Source organism: Mustela nivalis (assembly GCF_964662115.1).
Source record: "Mustela nivalis genome assembly, chromosome: 8".
Taxonomy (NCBI): Eukaryota; Metazoa; Chordata; class Mammalia; order Carnivora; family Mustelidae; genus Mustela; species Mustela nivalis.
The window spans coordinates 123,231,368-123,248,851 of NC_139027.1; the positions used below are offsets into that span (position 1 = coordinate 123,231,368).

Sequence of the window (17,484 nt, forward strand, 5' to 3'; positions counted from 1 at the left end):
GTGTTGTTAGGAATAGATCCTAGAGTCGACCTGAGCCATTAGCCTGGTGCCTGGCAAGGAGTGAGGGCTTCATTAGCGCTGACATTATTATTATTATTATTATTATTTTTTTTTTTTAAGATTTTATTTATTTATTTGACAGAGAGAGATCACAGTAGGAGAGAGGAAGGGAAGAGATCACAGAGAGAGGAAGGGAAGCAGGCACCCTGCTGAGCAGAGAGCCCGATGTGGGACTCGATCCCAGGACCCTGAGATCATGACCTGAGCGGAAGGCAGCGGCCTAACCCACTGAGCCACCCAGGCGCCCCTATTATTATTATTATTATTATTATTATTATCGGTAATTGCGAAAAGTGGATTTGGGGTAAACAGGGTGGGTGGGTTGGGGGCTGTTAGGGAGGGCATTTTGGCTTGAGGGTCTTTTGGGGTCCCACAGGGTGGGGCGCTCTCACGGGGCAGGGTGGGGGCAGGGTTTCTGTGCCTCCGCCCCCGGCCCTGCCCCTCCCGGACCCCCGGCTCCGGTGGGGTAGGGGGTCCCCATGTGGGTCTTTCCTAGGTCACCGGCGGGGAATACGTCCCCGCACGCTTCCTCGTTCCTCCTCCTCCCGGCGGCCTGCCGGGCCCCTCCTCCCTGCTCGCGCGCTCCCTCCCTCCTCTTCCCCTCCCCGGGCCGCCTCCTCCTCCTCCTCCTCCTCCCTTTCTCTCTCGATCTGTCTCTCCCGGCCCGGAATCCATTCCGGCCTGGGAGCCGGAGCGGCCAGGCCGCCGTCTGCCCGACCCCTGGCTGTCCGGCTGTCTGCCCCCGCCACCCCGTGCGTCTGTCTGCCGGTGCGCCCGCCTACCGACCGGCCCAGGTGAGCCCCCCCACCCCCCGCCCCTCCGCGGACCCCCGGTCCCGGCCGGCATGGGGGAGCCCCCGCCAGGGACCACCGTGGTGGCGGATCGCCGGGCCGCGGGGGGCTCCTGTCCACCCCTCCAACCTCCACCCCCGGGTCCGAGCCGCGATCCCGGAGCGCTGGGCTGGCGCACCGGGACCTGCCCGGCGCGGCCTTTTGTTGTGATGCCGCGGGGGGAGGGGGCTGGGGCGGGGGGCTCGGGGGTCCTGTCGGCGCGGGGACCACCTCCAGCTCACCCTGCTCCTGCGAGCCCCCTGAGAGCAGGAGCCAGGCCGAGCCCCCGGGCCAGGTCTAGGCCAAATCTGAAATCTGAGCCTGTCGGCGCCGCCTCTGGCCGCGGCTCCCGGGCCTGGCGCCCCCGGCCGGGGATGGGAGGTGGAGAGGGGGCGGGTAGGGTGGGCCTGGGGGCGCCGAGCCAGGGGCGCGGGGCCGGGGCACCAGGACCTCTCTATCCTACTGGGGCTTAGGGTAGGGCCTGGTGCCGCCGGTCTGCAAGGGACTGGGCCACACTGTTGGTCCCTGCTGCCCCCAGCCCCCCAGCCTCGCCCCTGGCAGGCCCAGCCTCTTGCCTGATCAGAAGTTGGCAAAAGTTTTGGGTTTTCTCCACCAGGTGGGGTCCATCTCTCTGCCTGGGCTTTGGCTGTGGGTGAGTTTGAGTGCCAACGGGGCCAACCACTTGCCCAGCTCTGTGTGGTCAGAGGACTGCCTACCCTCTCTGATCTTGGGGTCTGGATCAGTGGCAGGTCTGGATCAGTCCCCAGGGCTGCGACTCCTGGGGAAGGATGGGTGTGGACAGAAGAGGCTCACCTGTGGGGTATTAGGTCTGCCTCTGGTGCCTTCAGGCTGAGCGGACAGTGGGCAGAACAAGTGAGGCTTGGCCAGGTGGGGTCCCCAAGCTTCGGGACCTCCACAGTGGGGGCAGTGGTCCCTGGGTTACCTGTGGGGAGTCCAGGCCCAGCCACAGTGCCGCTGACATCAGATTTGGTTTCAAGAAGAGGCCAAGCTGGTCCTGTTCCTGACCCTCTTCTCAGCCCCCTGGCCAGGCAGACAAGACACTGAGACTTCTTGTCTCACTGGGTGACCTGGGCCAAGGGATGACCCCTCTGAGCCCCATATGTGGAATGGAGGAATCTACACGTGGGAACCTGGTATGTAGTAGATGCTCAATAAATGAGCACTTCACTGGATGAATTGCTTAAAGTGGGTGAGGCCGAGGGTGCAGGTCCTGTGGGACTCGTGTCCAGTAGAGGATGCATTGGTGTCCGGGAAGCCATCTCATCACCCCTTGAGAAGGAGACAGTTCCAGCACAGTCCTGCCGGCCAGCAGCTGTGTAGCCTCAAGCCCCTCACTGCTTCCTCAGGCCTCAGTCTTATTAAGTATAAAATAGGCCGAATGGAGAAACTGAGGCTCAGAGAGGAGAGGTGAGTTGACCAAGCTCATGCAATTTGACCCCAGAGCTTCAGAGACCCCAGTCTGGCTGCCCTTGTACCCCTCTCCAGTGTCCGGCGAGCAGGGCTTTCCCAGTCTGGGGCTGGGCCCTCAATAGTATTGGAAAAGACTGTCCTGATGGATGAGTGATTGCATGGAAGCCGTGAGGCCCTTTTGGTGGAGTGGTGATTTGGTGTGCCTTGGTGATGTGGTCTTTCCACACAGGGAAGTGATTTACAATGTGTCACCTCTCTCAGCTGACTGCCTGCTTAGACCCTCCTGGGTGGCCTCTGGGCTTTTATCCTGAAGGTGTCCCTGCCAGCGTTGCCCTCTCCTCTCTGAGCTGCTTATCTGTTCTTGCTCTTGAAAGCTAAATTTCAGGCCCTCCTCTTCCAGGAAGGCTCCCTGGCTTTGCCTCCTCTCCCCAGCCTCTTCCTGGAGCACGAACTCTCTCCAGCTCACAGCACTGTGCCTGCTTTGGCTTCTTCCCTGATTGTGACCTGGTGGGTAGGTGGGGGGATGTCTGGCTCCCCTAAGCCCCAGGAGCCAGGGAGTAGATGGTTCAGTGACCTTCTGACAACTACCCACTACGCCCCACCCCAAACCCCTAGTCCTCAGTTGACCCCATTTTCCCAAACGTGCTTATATGCAAATATCCATGACCCTGTATGAGCTTCTGCTGTATACTAGGAGCTTCTAACTCAGGCTGAGCAGTGTGGTGATGGGGTTAGTAGTGGGAGTTGTAGGAGGCATCAGTCAGGAGGCTTCCAGGAGGTGGTGCTCAGGGAGAGCAAGAAGTTTGCTCAACAAAGTGAGCCAAGTGTCTCTTCAGACACTTCCCAGGGCCTCTGGGGTTGTGGAGTGTGGTCAGTCTGGGTAGGTCCTTGCTGCGGAGTTGTGAACAGGTCCCTGGCCTCTCAGATATTTGAGTCTAGTGCGTGAGCCAAGTAGCAAACAAGTTGCCAAATAAATGAATATATAATCACAGATGCGATAAGGGCATAGAGAGAGAGGCGTGGGGTGCAGGGAATCTAGAAGGAAGTATGTACGAGCTGGCCAGGCATGGAGCTAGGGGGAAGGGCTTGCTAACCAGAGGGAACTGCATGTGCAAAGGCCCTGAGGTGGGGGAGTGTGTCTTGTTATTGAGAAACAATGGGAAGGCCTCTGAATCTAAGAGTGTGGAGAATTAAGGAAAGTGGGTGAAAGGTGAAGTGGGGGGTGTTATGGGGGTTGTTATCAGCAGGCCTGGACGATATGGGGCTGTGTGGGCCTTGGGGAGGAGTTTGACCTTCATCTTCACACAAGGGGCTAATTGGTGTCCCCTGTGTGAACAGAGCCATGCTGGAAGCAGTGGGAACGGAGCTGTTCAAGGCACCTGGTAGGAATAGATCTGTGGGCTGGACTCCAAGCATTCTGTGGGGGCCTAGATCAGGAGTCAAGAGGAGGAGGCATTTGAGGCTGGGCTTTGAAAGTGGAGTAGGAGTTTACTGGCAGGAAGGCAGGAGAGGGGGGCAGCCAGCTGTTGGGGTGGTGCATGCAGGGCGGCCGGAGGCTAGCAGTGAGGTGGGAAGCAGGCAGCTGGAGACCAGAGGTATGATAAGGGCTCAGGAGTCAAACGGGTCTGTGTTTGAATTCTGACTGTCTGTGCTTGTCATATATCTTTGGGTCATTCGCTGTAACTTTCTGAGACTTAACTTTCTTCATCTTGAAAATGGAGACAATAAATATCTCCCTATCAGCTGACAGTTAAATGAGGGCTGTACGGCCCCAGTGCATGGGGCCAGCAGGTGCTTAGGGAGGGGGACCTGCCTTGAATGGTATTCTACTGGGTGGCTCAGTGGGCCCAGTGGCTCTGGCCTCGTGGTCTCTGTGGTGAAGGCTTTAAGCAGATGAGCTCGTGGAGTCTGAGGGTGCTGGTCTAGGCGGGAATGGCCTGGGAAAGCCTCCCGTGTGTGGGAGATTTGAGTCCTGCTCACTCCTTTCTGTGCAAGGAGGCTCAGCTGGGGAGAGCACTACTGGTCTACCTCTGCCCAGCTTCTTGAAAAGCCTGCCTTAGGTGAGATCGATCCATTTTCTAGATATAAATACTAAGACCCTGCCTGGGTCGTGTGGCTCCCACACCTCTCTCTCCTCTTGGATCCCTACAGCCCTTTGCTCCTGCACCCCCTACCGCTCTTACCCTCTTATCTCCACAGCCGACCACCCTGGTTTCCACTCAAGCCACTGGGCAGGGCAGGGGTAGGGGTGCGGGTGCGGGTACTTCCTCTGGGGCGCCTCAGTTTCCTCATCTGTGAAGTGGGATAATATGAGTCATGGCTTCTAGGATGCCCCAAGGGGACTGAAATAAGGCATTTAGCCCACATTGACTAGATGAATAGGGGTGGGGAAGACCCAGACCTGACTCAAGTCCTTCCTCCTCTGGCAGTGGACAACGCCTTCCTGTGACTCAGTTTCTGAAGCTACAAAGTGGGCCTGGGGCTTACCTTTGATAAGGCCAAAGGGAGAGTGGGATGAGATCATATCTGCCTTTACCGGGGGGCTGGCCCTGTTTTACAATTCGGTGAAAAGCAGGCCCAGTGCATGCTTCCTTCCCTGGTGGTCAAGGCCCCGTTCCCACTGTATGTCCAGAGGAGCCTCGGCCTTGGCACACCTCCCCTGTGAAGATGGAATCTGCTCATTTCTCCCAGTGCCTCAAATCTACTGGATGCTCTGTAAATGGGACATCTTTCTCCCTCTCCTCCCTCGTGGGGGCTCAGCTAGTATTCAGTCTTAGGATGGCCCACGCCTGCGCTGCTGTGTTGAGAAGGCCTCTGAGGCCCAGTCTTGGCTTCCCGGGAAGGAGTGCTGTAAGGGATTTGTAATGTCTGCTATTGGCAGATGATTTGAGCATGTTGTACACACGCCATGGGTTTGTCATGCCTGGTCTGTTCTGACCTTCTCTTTTCACAGATGGGGGAATCGAGGCCAGAAAGACCCAGGACATATTATCCAAGCTGGGAGAAAAAGGCCTGTCTCCTATCTTTTGATCCAGGCCTCTCCGGACTCAGCCCCTTCCCACGGGACAGCCTGGGTGGGGCCGAGTCAAGGGGTAGATGAATGGGAAGGATTCCAGAGACCACGGCCAGAAGCCAAACCTCCCTGCTATAGGACCTTGAGCAAGTGACATCCTTCCAACCTGGGCCTCAGTCCCTCTCCTCCCAGCAGAACCACACAGGGGGTTCCAAAATAAAATGAGGAGTGTCTCCTACCCTGGTCCTCAGTTTCCTGCTCTGTGTGGGGAGGACTTTTCCCTCACTGAGGCTCTGCGGTGGGGATCCTAGGTGGCGCGGGGGGGGGGGGGGGTCCTCCAGGGCAAGCCTGATGGAGTCCTCTTTGAGCCCATGTGGGGCTGTTAGAGACTGTGGGGATGAGTCCTCTGGGTTCCCAGACCCGCTGGGCTGCGAGGCCGGCACAGGCTGACTCCTGGTGCTGGGGGTGGAGGTCGGGGTGGTGATGGTGTCTGGAAACTCAGCCTGCCTGTTCAGACCTGATTACCTTCCCTTGGACTGCCTTTTACTCCATCTGATGTGGGTGTCCTCATGTCATGCCCTGTCCAGCCAGGTCACAGCAGGGTGGCCCATTCCATCCTTTTTGCCCCAGCGTGGGGTGGGCACAACTTTTGTTCCCATTACACAGGAAAGGAAACTGAGGCTCAGAGGGGACAAGGGCTGGGGCCACCATCTCCCAGCACGGCCCAGACTTCTGGCTTCTGGGTGATTTGTAACATCTGATTCCCACTGAGTGGGCACCCAGCTTGCCTGAAGTCTTTCCCACGTATAGGGTTGGTGTGTTGCTGGGAGCAGGTGGTCCTGACTTTCTGGGCTTCTGGTTCTGGCTGATGGATCTCCATTCAGATCTGGAGTACTGGATCTTGCAGGAGCTCCCAGGTCCATGGATTGATCTCATGGGTACTCATTAGGTACTCATGGCATAAAGGGAGTAGACGTAGCAAAAGGCTTTTGGAGCCCATTGGTTCTGGGTTCAAATATTGACTCTGCGTTTGCTGGGTAGGATTGTTGGAAAACAACTGCTTGGGGCTTTAGTGTCCCTGTCTGTGACACGGGGATGACAGTGCCAGGGCCAGCTTCAACAAGGTGGTGTGAGGGTCAGCTGGGCTAATGTATGGCTGCTGTGGCTGAGTCTGCACACGGCGAGTGCTTCACGGTTCTGAACGTCTGTCAGGCAATTTCCTGACAAGGCGGGAATTCTGGATGGGAATTGTGGGCCAATTGATTGGGGGAATCCCCGGGGCTCCCACTGGTTGCTTGTGCCTGTGGCAGGCTTGTCCCATGGGGCGTGGCCGAGGGGAAGGTTAACGAGAAACAGACTTTTTTGTGTGACTGGGTGGATTGGAAGTCACCAGCGTCACCCAGCCTCGAGCCTGGCTCCTGCCTCTGCCCACCTGTGACTCACCCACCTGCGGCTGCACCCCCATTTCCCTTGTACTCAGGTGGCACTTTAGCCTTTCAGAGTGCTTGGCTCTCTCCCTGTGTGTCTGTCCAGCCTCTGTGCCTGGCCTCTGTGGGCCCACTGCCCAGTGGCCGTCCCTCTCAATACTTGTCTAAGTGGCTAAGATACCTCTGCTTCCGGAAAGTTCTTAGTGACCACCCTCTGTGCCCCAACCTGAGTCCATTCGTTCCTGCTCTGTGCTCTGCTGTCTCTTCTCTGCCTTCCCTCACGGCGCTGACACATTCTGCCCTAGATGGCAAGTCATGGGGTTCTTTTGCCTCAGCAGGAACCATCACTCTGGTACCGCCCTTGACAGTTTACTAAGCGCTTGCCACAGCCCCCTTTGAGCATCCCCGGCAGGGCCAGGAGGGAGGCAGAACCATCGTAATCCTCTTCATTTGGCAGATGAGGAAACTGAGGCCCCAAGTCAGGGTCACCCCGGCTGGTCTCTCTGTTTGCATGGATGGGACTAACCCCTCGCCCACCCCATGAACCCACCATCTGCCGAGGTGGGAGCCCCTCTCTCAGAGCCCCATGAAAGGATTTGGAGGTGCAGAGAGGTTAAGTGACTTGTCCGAGGTCACATGGCCTGCAGGGATGCAGAGCGGGGAGGGTTCCTTCTAGGACTCAGGGACAGGTTGTGCCCACGGTCCCATCCCTTCTGAGTGGAGAACGAGATGCAGCTGTGATCCTGAGAGAATGGTGACCGGCCCCTGGGGTTCCTTCAGAAGTCACTGGCGCCCTCAGCGCATGGTTGGGCCCTGGGTCTGTTCCCGAGAGTGCCTGCATCTGGTCCTCCCAGCATCCCGCAGGGGGGCCCTGGGTCTGTTCCCGAGAGTGCCTGCATCTGGTCCTCCCAGCATCCCGCAGGGCCGCCGTTCTGGCCCCCTCTCACCTGACTGAGGCTCGGACAAGCAAAGAGACTTGCTCAGGGTCACGCAGTTCACAAATTTGCACCCAGGACCCTGTGAACTCTACAGGCCAGCCCCGCCTCATCCAGGCCAAGCCCTCCTCTGCCTCCTGTCTGACCCCTGACTCTCCTACAGCCCTGCCCTGGCATTCCTCTCAGGGTGGCGAGGCCAGGAGACTGCTCTGGGAAGCTACCAGCCCCCAACCCCAGGGCTTCTCCTCTACCTCTGACTGCTGTCACCCACAAGCTGTGTGACTGTAGTGAGTCAGTTTACCTTTCTGCGTGTCAGCTTCCCTACCTGAAAAATGGGCCTAAGGACGTACGTCGTGGGCTTGTTCCAGGGATCAAGTGAGGTATGCATGCTGTTAGCAAAGCCAGGGCGTCGTACGCCCTCAACAAAGTTTAGCTGCTGTTTTCTTATCATTTGTATCAACTTGAAGAGGAAAGGGTTGACAGTCAGATGCTCCAGATAGGAAAACTGAGAATAAGAGAAAGGAAATAGCATCCACCAGGCCACAGAGAGATGTCAGGTTCCTGGGGGCAGATTCCACTTTCCAGATGGGGAAACTCTTCCCTCCCAGGACTCAGTTTTCTCATCTGTACAGTGGGTTTGTGCCTATCGTGGGGGGAGATAGTTTTGTCACGTCAAACCAGTGTGGTTTCTTAGTCAGCAGCCACCCTAGGGTGGGGTTTGGGGGACGTGAGGGCTCTGGTCTAGTCTGGTGGGGGCTGTTCCCTGTGCACTCTGTCCCTGAATTATGCAGAATTCTCAAGGCTGGGCCTGCCTAGGAGGCTGAACCAGGCTCGGCCAGGCCTTTCGGGGGCCCTGTGGCTACCGGCACCCGGGTCCTACCATGTCAGCTGGTCCACCTGCCGCCTCTGTTGTGTGCCCTGGACAAGTGGCTTCTCTTACTGAGCCTCAGTTTTTCATTGGTGACATGGGGGCAGACGTCTTTCTTCACTGGGCTCCTGGGAAGACTGGATAAGCTCATTTTCTTCCAGATTTCTGCCCACGCCAGGCTTAGAGAAAGGCCTCAGCTAGTGGTTATGGTTATGGCCATGGGCAGGACTCTGGTAAGAAGGGGGAACAGCATTCCAGGCAGAGGACCCAAGTGAGCAAAGGCTCAGAGTTAGGACAGTTTAGGGAACACCCTGCAGTTAGGGGAGGGTAAGTGGGACTGGACTGCCATCTTCCAGGAACTGGACTGACTCCTAGGGGAGGGGGCAGGGTGTCAGCAATGACTGTAGTGACCTTGACCTTCCTGCCCTCCAAACTTCAGATTTCCTTTCAGAGCCTTGGGAGCAGCCACCTGTTCTCCCCACCCCCCTCCCTACCAGGTGTTCCCGAAGGCCCTGGAACCAGATGAGCCACAGTTCTATTTGGGGACAATTCTGCTGTTCCCGTTTCTCTCCTGTGCCCTAGTTTTAGAAACGACGTGGGCTTGGTTACCAGTTGGCCATTTGCAGAAGGCACCCCCCACCACCACTCCGCCCATACCTTAGATCTGTGGAAAGCATGGCAAAATAGGCCTCATTACCGCCTCTGGGAGTTGTTCCTGGCCTCTGTCCCTGGGTTCTCTGGGTAGGGATTGGCAGCTGGACTCTTGATAACCCGCTGCTGGTGTCTGAGCCTTGTGCTGGGGTCTGGAGACCCCAAGGGTTGCACCCTGGGACCAGCCCATACAATGATCAGGGTCATTGCCGTACCACAGGGTGGGCACTGTAGGAACTGTGGCAGCCCATTACAAGGCCAGGAGGGCTTCCTAGAGGAGGTATCACCTTTAGTCTTAAAGGATGAGCAGGAGCTCACAAGGGAAAAAGTGGTGAGGGCATGCCAGAAAGAAGGGAGAGCCTGGGTGAAGATCTGGAGGTAGGAACTCCTCTGGTGGGTGCAGGCATAGCTTGGGAAGGTGGGGAGTGTCAGCTCATGTACAAGGTACATGACTAGACTAACCAGGCAAGACCTCAATACCTTGCCAGGCTTTGTTGAGGCCTCCTGCTGAAGGTGTGAAGGGAAGACATAGAGAGGGTCAGATCCGGCTCTTCAGTGCTCAGTTACTGTTGCCAAGTGAAGGTAGTCCAGGGAGGCTGGGGTTCCAGATAGGGATCAAGAACCCTTATCTGGGGCAGAAGGTAGAGGCTGGTTTGGGGCCTTGGAGGGAGCAGACCAGGGAGGACTTCCTGGAGGAAGCAGTGTATAACATACCTGAAAGGATGGGATAGTTCTCTGTGGGGAGATGGACCTTGAACCAAGGCCCGAAGGTGTGGGATGAGCAGCTCCTCTTGTTGGACCCCACGAAGTGGTGGGGTTTTGTCTTGAGAGGTGTTGGTGCCCGTCCATGGAGAGCCCTGAGCACCTGCTTGGGGAGTCTCCGTGCTGTCCCTGGGCCTGAGGAGAGGCTGCTGGGCACAACTGATTCATTTGGTGTTGTGGCTTTGGTGAGGTGGCCCTGGAGAGAAGGTGAGCACCGGCCAGACAAATGGCAGGTCTGGGATTGATGGGGGAGCAGCAAGGTGAGGGGTGGGGTCCTCAGCCCCTGCTCTGCCTGCCTGGACATCCTTTCCCTGCAGAAGCCCGCCTGGCAGGAAGTGGTGGAGACGTGTTGGGGCCTGGCTGGCCGATTCTGAAGGTGCCTGAGACATGGGTGGGGCGTGGGGCAAAGGGTTCTGGGTTCAGGGCCCAGCCTCCCTGCCTTGTTGGTAAACCTTGCCAGGGCAAAGGTCTCCCCACTTGGGTGCAGGGCTAGGCATCGTTGTCCATTTCTGCCTCCAGAAAGGCCCCTCCCCCCTCTTGAACCCAGAGTGTCTGTACTCTAGATGAGGTGGGTTAAGAACCGTGGTTGAAGATTCTGGTGCCAGATGGCCATGGGTTTGAAACCCAGCTTTGTTCTCTGTGGGCCAGGAGACCTTGGCAAAGTATCTTTGCCATTCTGAGCCTCAGTTTCCCCATCCGCAAAATGGGGGTCACCCTAGAGTCTCCTAGGGCTGAATGAGATTTCAGAGGGCTGCGCCCAGCACCGTGCCTGCCCCTGGGGTCTGGCTTTCGCCCCTGGTCTGGCTGACCAGGGTGGTGGGACCTGCTGGGCGGCGGAGGGGTGGTTTCTGGTCTGCCTGGGCTCAGCAGAGGCACTGAAGACAAAGCCCCTTTGTGGTGGGGCAGATGGAGCCTGGGAGCCCCCCTCTAAGGGCCACCCGCCCCTCCTCCTCATCCAGTTCCCCCGGGGGAAGGAGCTTCCTCAGACAGAGAAGATGGGAAATGAAAGTCGCGCTGTGCAGGAGGAAAGGCTGGGCTGGCTGCAGCTGCAGAGGCCAGAGCCTGGCTGGTGAGCTCGGGCGGATCTGTCCCTTCTCTGGGCCACCTTCTCAGGGGCCTGGGCATCCTTGGCAAGTCCCAAGCCCCCTGTGTGTGCCCTGTTCACTTATCCATCCATCCACCTATCCATCTGTCTATCCATCCGTCCATCCATCCATCCGTCTGTCCGTCCGTCCAGCCATCTCTCTGTCCATCCATCCACCCACCCACCCATCCATCCACCTATCCATCTGTCTATCCATCCGTCCACCCATCCATCCGTCTGTCCGTCCAGCCATCTCTCTGTCCATCCATCCATCCATCCATCCATCCATCCATCCATCCATCCGTCTATCCATTTGTCCATCCATCCACCCGTTCAGTAATTACCAGATATCCACCCCATGCTAGGTCCTGTGCTTTCGGCTAGTGTCCACTCTGGCCAGGTGGTAGCCACGCATCCCAGCTGGTGACTGTTTCGCCCGTTCCACGTGCTGTAGACATTGAGCTGTGACAGGAGTGGTCCCTGTTCCCCTCAGCTGGGCGTTCTCGCCGTGAGCTGTGTCATCAGAGCTGCGGGCCGTGCTAGGAAGGAGAAGTTGAAGGTCTTCGCCTGGGCTGGGGGAGGTCAAGAGAGGCCTTGTGTGAGGAGGTAGCTTTTGAAATGAGACTCAGAGAGAGGGCAGAGCTGGTTGGGTGTGTTGCCATTTAAACAGGTGGCCAGGAAAGGCCCTCTGAGCCCGTGACGTCTGAGTAAATCACCTGAAGCAAGTGAAGGAGGGAGGTAAGGACGGGTCTGGGGACTGCGTGCTCTGGGCAGAGGGAGCAGCGGGGGCAAAGGCCCGAGTGAGCATGTGCCCCGGGTTCTCAGGGAAAGGGGAAACAGTGGACAGTGTGAGCAGATCAGAAGGGGGTGGGCCTGGGAGAGTCCTCTGTAGGCCATGGGAGGTCCCTGGGAGGACTTTGTCCTTTGTGTTGTTGGGGCTGTGAAGCGGGAGCGGTGGTTAAGACTGACATTCCAGAAAGGCTCTCTGCCCCCAGTTGGCCAGCTTGGAGGAGGAGACTGGGCCGGGACTAGGGGGGTGGCCATGGTGAGAGGAAGTGGCTTCAGGATGTGTTTGTGGGTGGACCAACAGGACTCGGAACTGGGTTGCATGGGGGCAGGGGCCGTTGTCTCTCCTTTCTTGGGCTGCTGGTGATGAGGGCCTGAGTCCCTGTCACAGACAACTGTGGTTTCTGGTTTATGATCGTTTTCTCTCCCCAGCCCATCTGGAGGCACAAATTCCCAGTGCCTCCTTCACCGTGTCCTGAGGGCTGGACTGAGCCGTCCAGTTCCTACACATGAGGTGAAATGGTCAAGACCCTGCCCATTTTACAGATAAGAAAACTGAGGCTCAAAGTGGTATACCCACTGCCTGAGTTACACAGCCAGGCAGGGTTGGCGCTTGCCCTCTCAGGACTCCATGGATCTGTGGATCTGAGGACTATGGATCCTGCCTCCCCAGTTCCAGCTCCAGATTTCTGGGGGTACCGAGATTTCTTTCCTGCCCTGAGCTACCTTGGGGAGAGGGAGGCTGCTCAGTGTGACCTCCGGCGTGGGGTCAGGAGCCTGGGCTCTCCCTGGCCACGTGACCTGGACCTCGGTTTCCTCTGCTGGGGGTCCCTAGCTCCTAGCGGTGCTGGGAGGACCAGATAAAGCAAGGCGTGTCAAGTACCAGGCCTGGTGGTAGGCATAGAGTAAACATGAAGTGATCAGCAGGTAGTTTTATTGTTGTTTCTGTGGGGAGTAAGGAAGGACGTGTGTACGTCTGGCCTCCGGCTACGTCCACCCACAGTGCAGGGCTTTGGGGCAGACCTGCGGTTGCCCGGTGGTGTCTTCTAGGTGACTCCACACCAGAGGATTGAGGGTTCCCCTGGTCCCTAGGGAAGCTGGCCATGAAGCAGCTGGGGACAGAGTGGGGTTTTACACCGGGTGGCCTGCTGCCTCGGCCCTCTCCCGCGCCACTCACTTCCTGGTCTTGCCCTTCCCTGTAGGGCTTCTAGGCTGTGGGCAGGTGGAGGCAGGTCCTAGCGGGAAGGGATCCTGCCCTCTGCAGGGCGGGGCAGGGCCTGGAGTCGGGAAAGAGGGCCCCTTCCTGCCCAGGAAGAAACCCGAGAGCGGCAGGGGCTGGAATGGTTCTGTCTCTGTGGGGCTGGGGTTAGTGGGAGCTCCAGGGTCCACTTAGCCTTTGCCTTCCCTGGGCTGCGGGTCCTGCCCCCAGCAGCATCCCTGCACCCCTCGGCTGGTGCCAGCCCGAGCCTGCAGCCCCCGCTCCGCCCCGGCTGCACTGGCGGAGCCGGTTTGAGGCTTGCCAGCCCCGAGCGTGTCTGTTCCACGAGCACGGGACCAGACATGTTGCGGCAGTCCTGGCCCATGGATGGTCCCTGGCTTCCCCTTCCTTCGCTCCTTGCTCACTCAGCAAACATCCCCTGGTCCCCGTTCTGTGCCTGGACCCCGTTCTATGCCTGGGCCCGTGCTGAGTGGGGCTGGGGGCCTGGAGTTGTCTCTGGCTTGCCCACTGCCCTGTGTAGGTCAGGGAGGTCAGAAGCCCGGCCACAGGGAACCCTCAGGTGGTGGCAGGAGATGGGGCTGGTTGGGGTGTAGGCTGTGGGGCAGGACAGACCCAGGACTGAGGCCTGTACCTCTCCATTGTCCCAGGCCCCAGGTGGGACCCATCCATCCTTCCCTCCCTCCCCCTGGCTCTTCCTCTCCCCTTCCCTTCATCCCTCCCTCCTTGTACTAGAGTTTGTGAAGGGTCAAGGGGGGCAGGTCGGGAAGCCCTGGGGGAGGGGTTACATGGTTGCGAGTTGAGGGTAGGGCCGAGGGGTAGGGAGGAGGGAGAAAGCAGTGGGCCTCCATCCTGCGAGCTGCAGGGAGAAGCTTTAAGGCCCATCTTGCCCATCATCAGCCTCAGGCTCAGAGGCTCCCCCGCTCAGGTCTGACAGAGGCATCATTTTATGGGTTAAGTAAAGGGAGAGCTGGACGTCCCAAAGCCACGCCTCTGGTGGTGGGGGGGCACCTGTGTGTGGGCCTCGCGGTTGGGGGAGGGGATGGAGCTCAGAGCTGACTGTGTGGAGGGGACCAGGCCACCAGGTGCTCCTGCCCACTCGTGTCCCTTGCGGAGTTCCTGCCTGGGTGTGGGCAGCGAGGAGGGGGCACTCTGTGTTCCCAGAGCAGAGAAGCAGAGCTGCTGGCAGGGATTCATGAGCACTGTGAGCCCCTGAGTGCAGTGGGCAGAGGCTGCCGGCTGGCAGTTGTCCCCCTAAGGCCCGTCCGCCAGTCGGGGTGGGGCAGTTGGCAGCCCGGAGGGGTTGACCTTGGAGAAGCCCGGAGAGAACAAAACTTGAAGTCTCAATGGCACGGGGTGACGGTGGGGTTGGGAGTGGTATCTGCTAAGGAAGCCTTGGCACGCCAGGGCGTCTGTCCAGGTCCAGACACCGGGCCTCAAGATGGGGTGTGACTTATCTGAGATCACAAAGCGATTCTGACTGAAGACTTTCACCCTCCCCGTGCCCACACCCTCGGTCAGGGGCCACACTCGCTTGGCTCTGTGACGCCGGTCTGGGCGCCCCTTGCCCCAAGCCTAAGCTCTTGGTCTGTGAAGGGGGACGTCTCACAGAGGCTCCCTAGCATGGGGACTGTGGCCTGCTGGCCTGTGGGCTGCCCTGCTCACCTGCTGGCCTGGCTGCCCGGCCTAGGCTCTAGGGTAGAAGCCAGAGTAGGGTTGAGGGGGAACCTTACCAGCCCCAAGATGCTCCCATGGGCAGGAGGACCCAGCAGCAGCTTTCCAGTGACTGATCTCTTAGGCCTTTGATAGGGGGGATGGTGGGAAGTGGACATGGGAACACTGGAGCCACCCACTGTGTGCCTGTCTTTTTGCCCATTTTGCTGCTAGGGAGACTGAAGCTACGTACTGAACACTGACTGGCTCCCTTCCTTTCTTTTAATGACCCCACCTTTAGGCCTTTGCCCAAGCAGGCCCTTCTGCCTGGATCATACTTCCTCTGCCTCTTTTCACACACTGCCCAGCCTTTGGACCTCAGCTGTGATGTCCCTTCCTCAGGGAAGTCCACCATGGTTTAGGATCCTTCTTGTCCCTCCAGCCTGCTGGAACTGGAGGTTACTGTGGTCTGATAGGATCACTGTGTGATGAAAACTCACTAACCTTACCTGCCCCATCATATACCCTCAGGGGCCTGAGAAAACTTTGATGGTCTCCCCTCTCAGTTTTTCAGACCTTTCTGATCTAAATTGCCAGACTTATCTCTCTCAGGGCCTGCTTCAGACCTCTTCAGGCCTGGCCCAGACACCAGCAGTGACCCAGTTAAGCCGGGACCCACGCAGTCCAGACCTCTCACGCAATGACCCCCTGTACATCTGGCCCTCCTGCCTCAGGATCTTGGCACATGTTGTGCCAACCCTCCTAGACTGCCCTTCCCATGCTTCCTTATAGGTTCTGTGGAGGCAGGATGGTCTTTGGTATCGCCTGGATCTGTGTTGGCATCTGGGTTTCCACTTCCTGGCTTGGCAGCTTCCTGGAGACTTGACGTCCTCACGTGTAACATGAGTGTGGCCATGGCTCAGTTCAGGGCTTTTGGGAACATTTGAAGGGATAGTGTGAACCTTGGGTGGGAGGATGGGGGAGGGGAACGTGGCCATCAGCATGCCCCATTCCACCCCTCCAGCCTGCACTGGATCAGTTGATGGCACTGAGTTCTGCTGAGGGAGCCAAGGGGGCCCTAGATCCTACCAAGAAGAGCCCAGTCAAGGCTCCTTCCTCGGGGCCTTCCCTGTAGGCAGAAGCTCCGAGATGGAGGGACTTGTCAGTGAGCTGCTAAGAGATTTTCGTCCCATCGTTTAATTGGTGTGTGTCCGTTTTCTCATTTATAAATGGGATAATGAGAACGGTACCCAGTAGGTCCTAAATAAGTACTAGCTTTTCCTACTGTCATTGTATGTATCCCCCTAGTCTGCAGCCGGGGCCTTTTCATATTCCAAACCACCTGTGGGAACACACCCGTGTTTGATAGGTGATTCTTTCGCGAATATGAAAGGAAAGAAGGACTCAGGTGAAGACCCCTGCCCGCGGGGAGCTTCCGTTCAGGTGTAGGAGGACGGAAGGGAGCCTGGAACGGGAGGCAGCCCCCATTCGTGAAATGCGAGCGTTGGACTGACACCCTCGCCACGTCCCTCCGGCCTCCTCTGTGGACAGGGCGGTGCTGGTGGCACCTTCCCCGCAGGGCTGTTGTGAGGAGGGACGGGGTGGGGGGTCAGGTGGGGACCCGGCCTCAGAGGTTCAGAAGGGTCCCATGTTCACTCCATATGTGGCCACTCCATACATCAGCCACTCCCCCTGTCCTGGCCTCCCATTTCCCTGTATGGACAGTGGACTGGCCGTGGAGCCCTGCTTAGTCCCCAGTGTACGGACTCCCTGCCGGAGGCCAGCTGGGACCAGTGGCCTTGGACAGAAGGGCTGATGGCGGCCTAGGGCCCGGAGACCCAGGATCCCCAGAGGACCCACTTCTATCTTGGATGGTGGCCGGGGCACCTGACTTGGTTTCTCTGAGCCTCCATCTGTCCCCTCCCCTGCAAGACAGGGCTGATTGCCCCTGCGTAGCTGGGTCCTGATGAGACCCAAGGAACTAAGCAATAATGGAAGTGATCACGTTCTCAACAGTGACATCCCCTTTTATGAAGCGTGGCCTGTGCGCTCCGGGCTCTGCGTCGGTTAGCTCATTTGCCTTTGCAGCTGCCTGGGGATGACCATGGGCATCTCCGTGGTACCAAAGGAGGCTTTGGTTAATTTATCCAGGGTCCGCCTGTGGGCTGTGGTGGAGGGCCCCCTTTACCCTATGTGGTAGCCCGCCTGTCTCGGGTAGGTGCCTGATAGTGTCTTTCCCGTCCCTCTCTCTAGAGACAGGACTGATGGCTGCCGATGGGCTGTTCACTTCCCCACCACCTCCTCCCCCTCCACCCCAACACATTCCTGATACAACCTTCACCGCCCATTCTTCCCCACCCCTGCTTGGGTTGCTGTTATCAGGAGACATTCCTGGAGTGGCTGAAGAGCTCCCAGCTTGGGTGCTTCTGAGAGGGGTTGTGACCACTGATACTGGTCCTGTTGTTGGCTCCCTTGGAGGTGGGTCCTTGAGACATGAGGTCACAGAACTCCGACGGTTCAAGTCCACTTTTGGCTGCTGCGTCTTATGGGCTCTGTGACCTTCGGCAAGCACCATGACCTCCATATGCTTCAATTTTCTCATCTACCAAACAGGTCTGGCCACACAGGGCTGCTGTGAGCTCATCAGGCTTCATGCTCGAAATGCCGTTCTTATTATGATGTCTGACACACAGGAGTCTCTCTGCTCATCAACTGGCCGTTGTTGTCATCCGAGAACCAACTGTCTCTCCTTTCGTGGGCCCTCCAGT

At 58.1% G+C, this 17,484-nt stretch overlaps 1 protein-coding gene across 5 annotated transcripts in view; it reads left to right on the forward strand.

The window, feature by feature from the left end:
* Nucleotides 1–559: 559 nt before the first annotated feature.
* Nucleotides 560–17,484, forward strand: part of SRC (SRC proto-oncogene, non-receptor tyrosine kinase) — a 50,969-nt gene continuing 34,044 nt past the window's right edge. For 2 of the 5 annotated variants that reach the window (XM_082746308.1, XM_082746309.1), the window contains exon 1: nucleotides 560–854. The gene's annotated coding sequence lies outside the window, so the exon portion shown is untranslated. The remainder of the gene's footprint in view (nucleotides 855–17,484) is intronic. The other 3 variants (XM_082746305.1, XM_082746307.1, XM_082746306.1) reach the window with 2 other exon arrangements.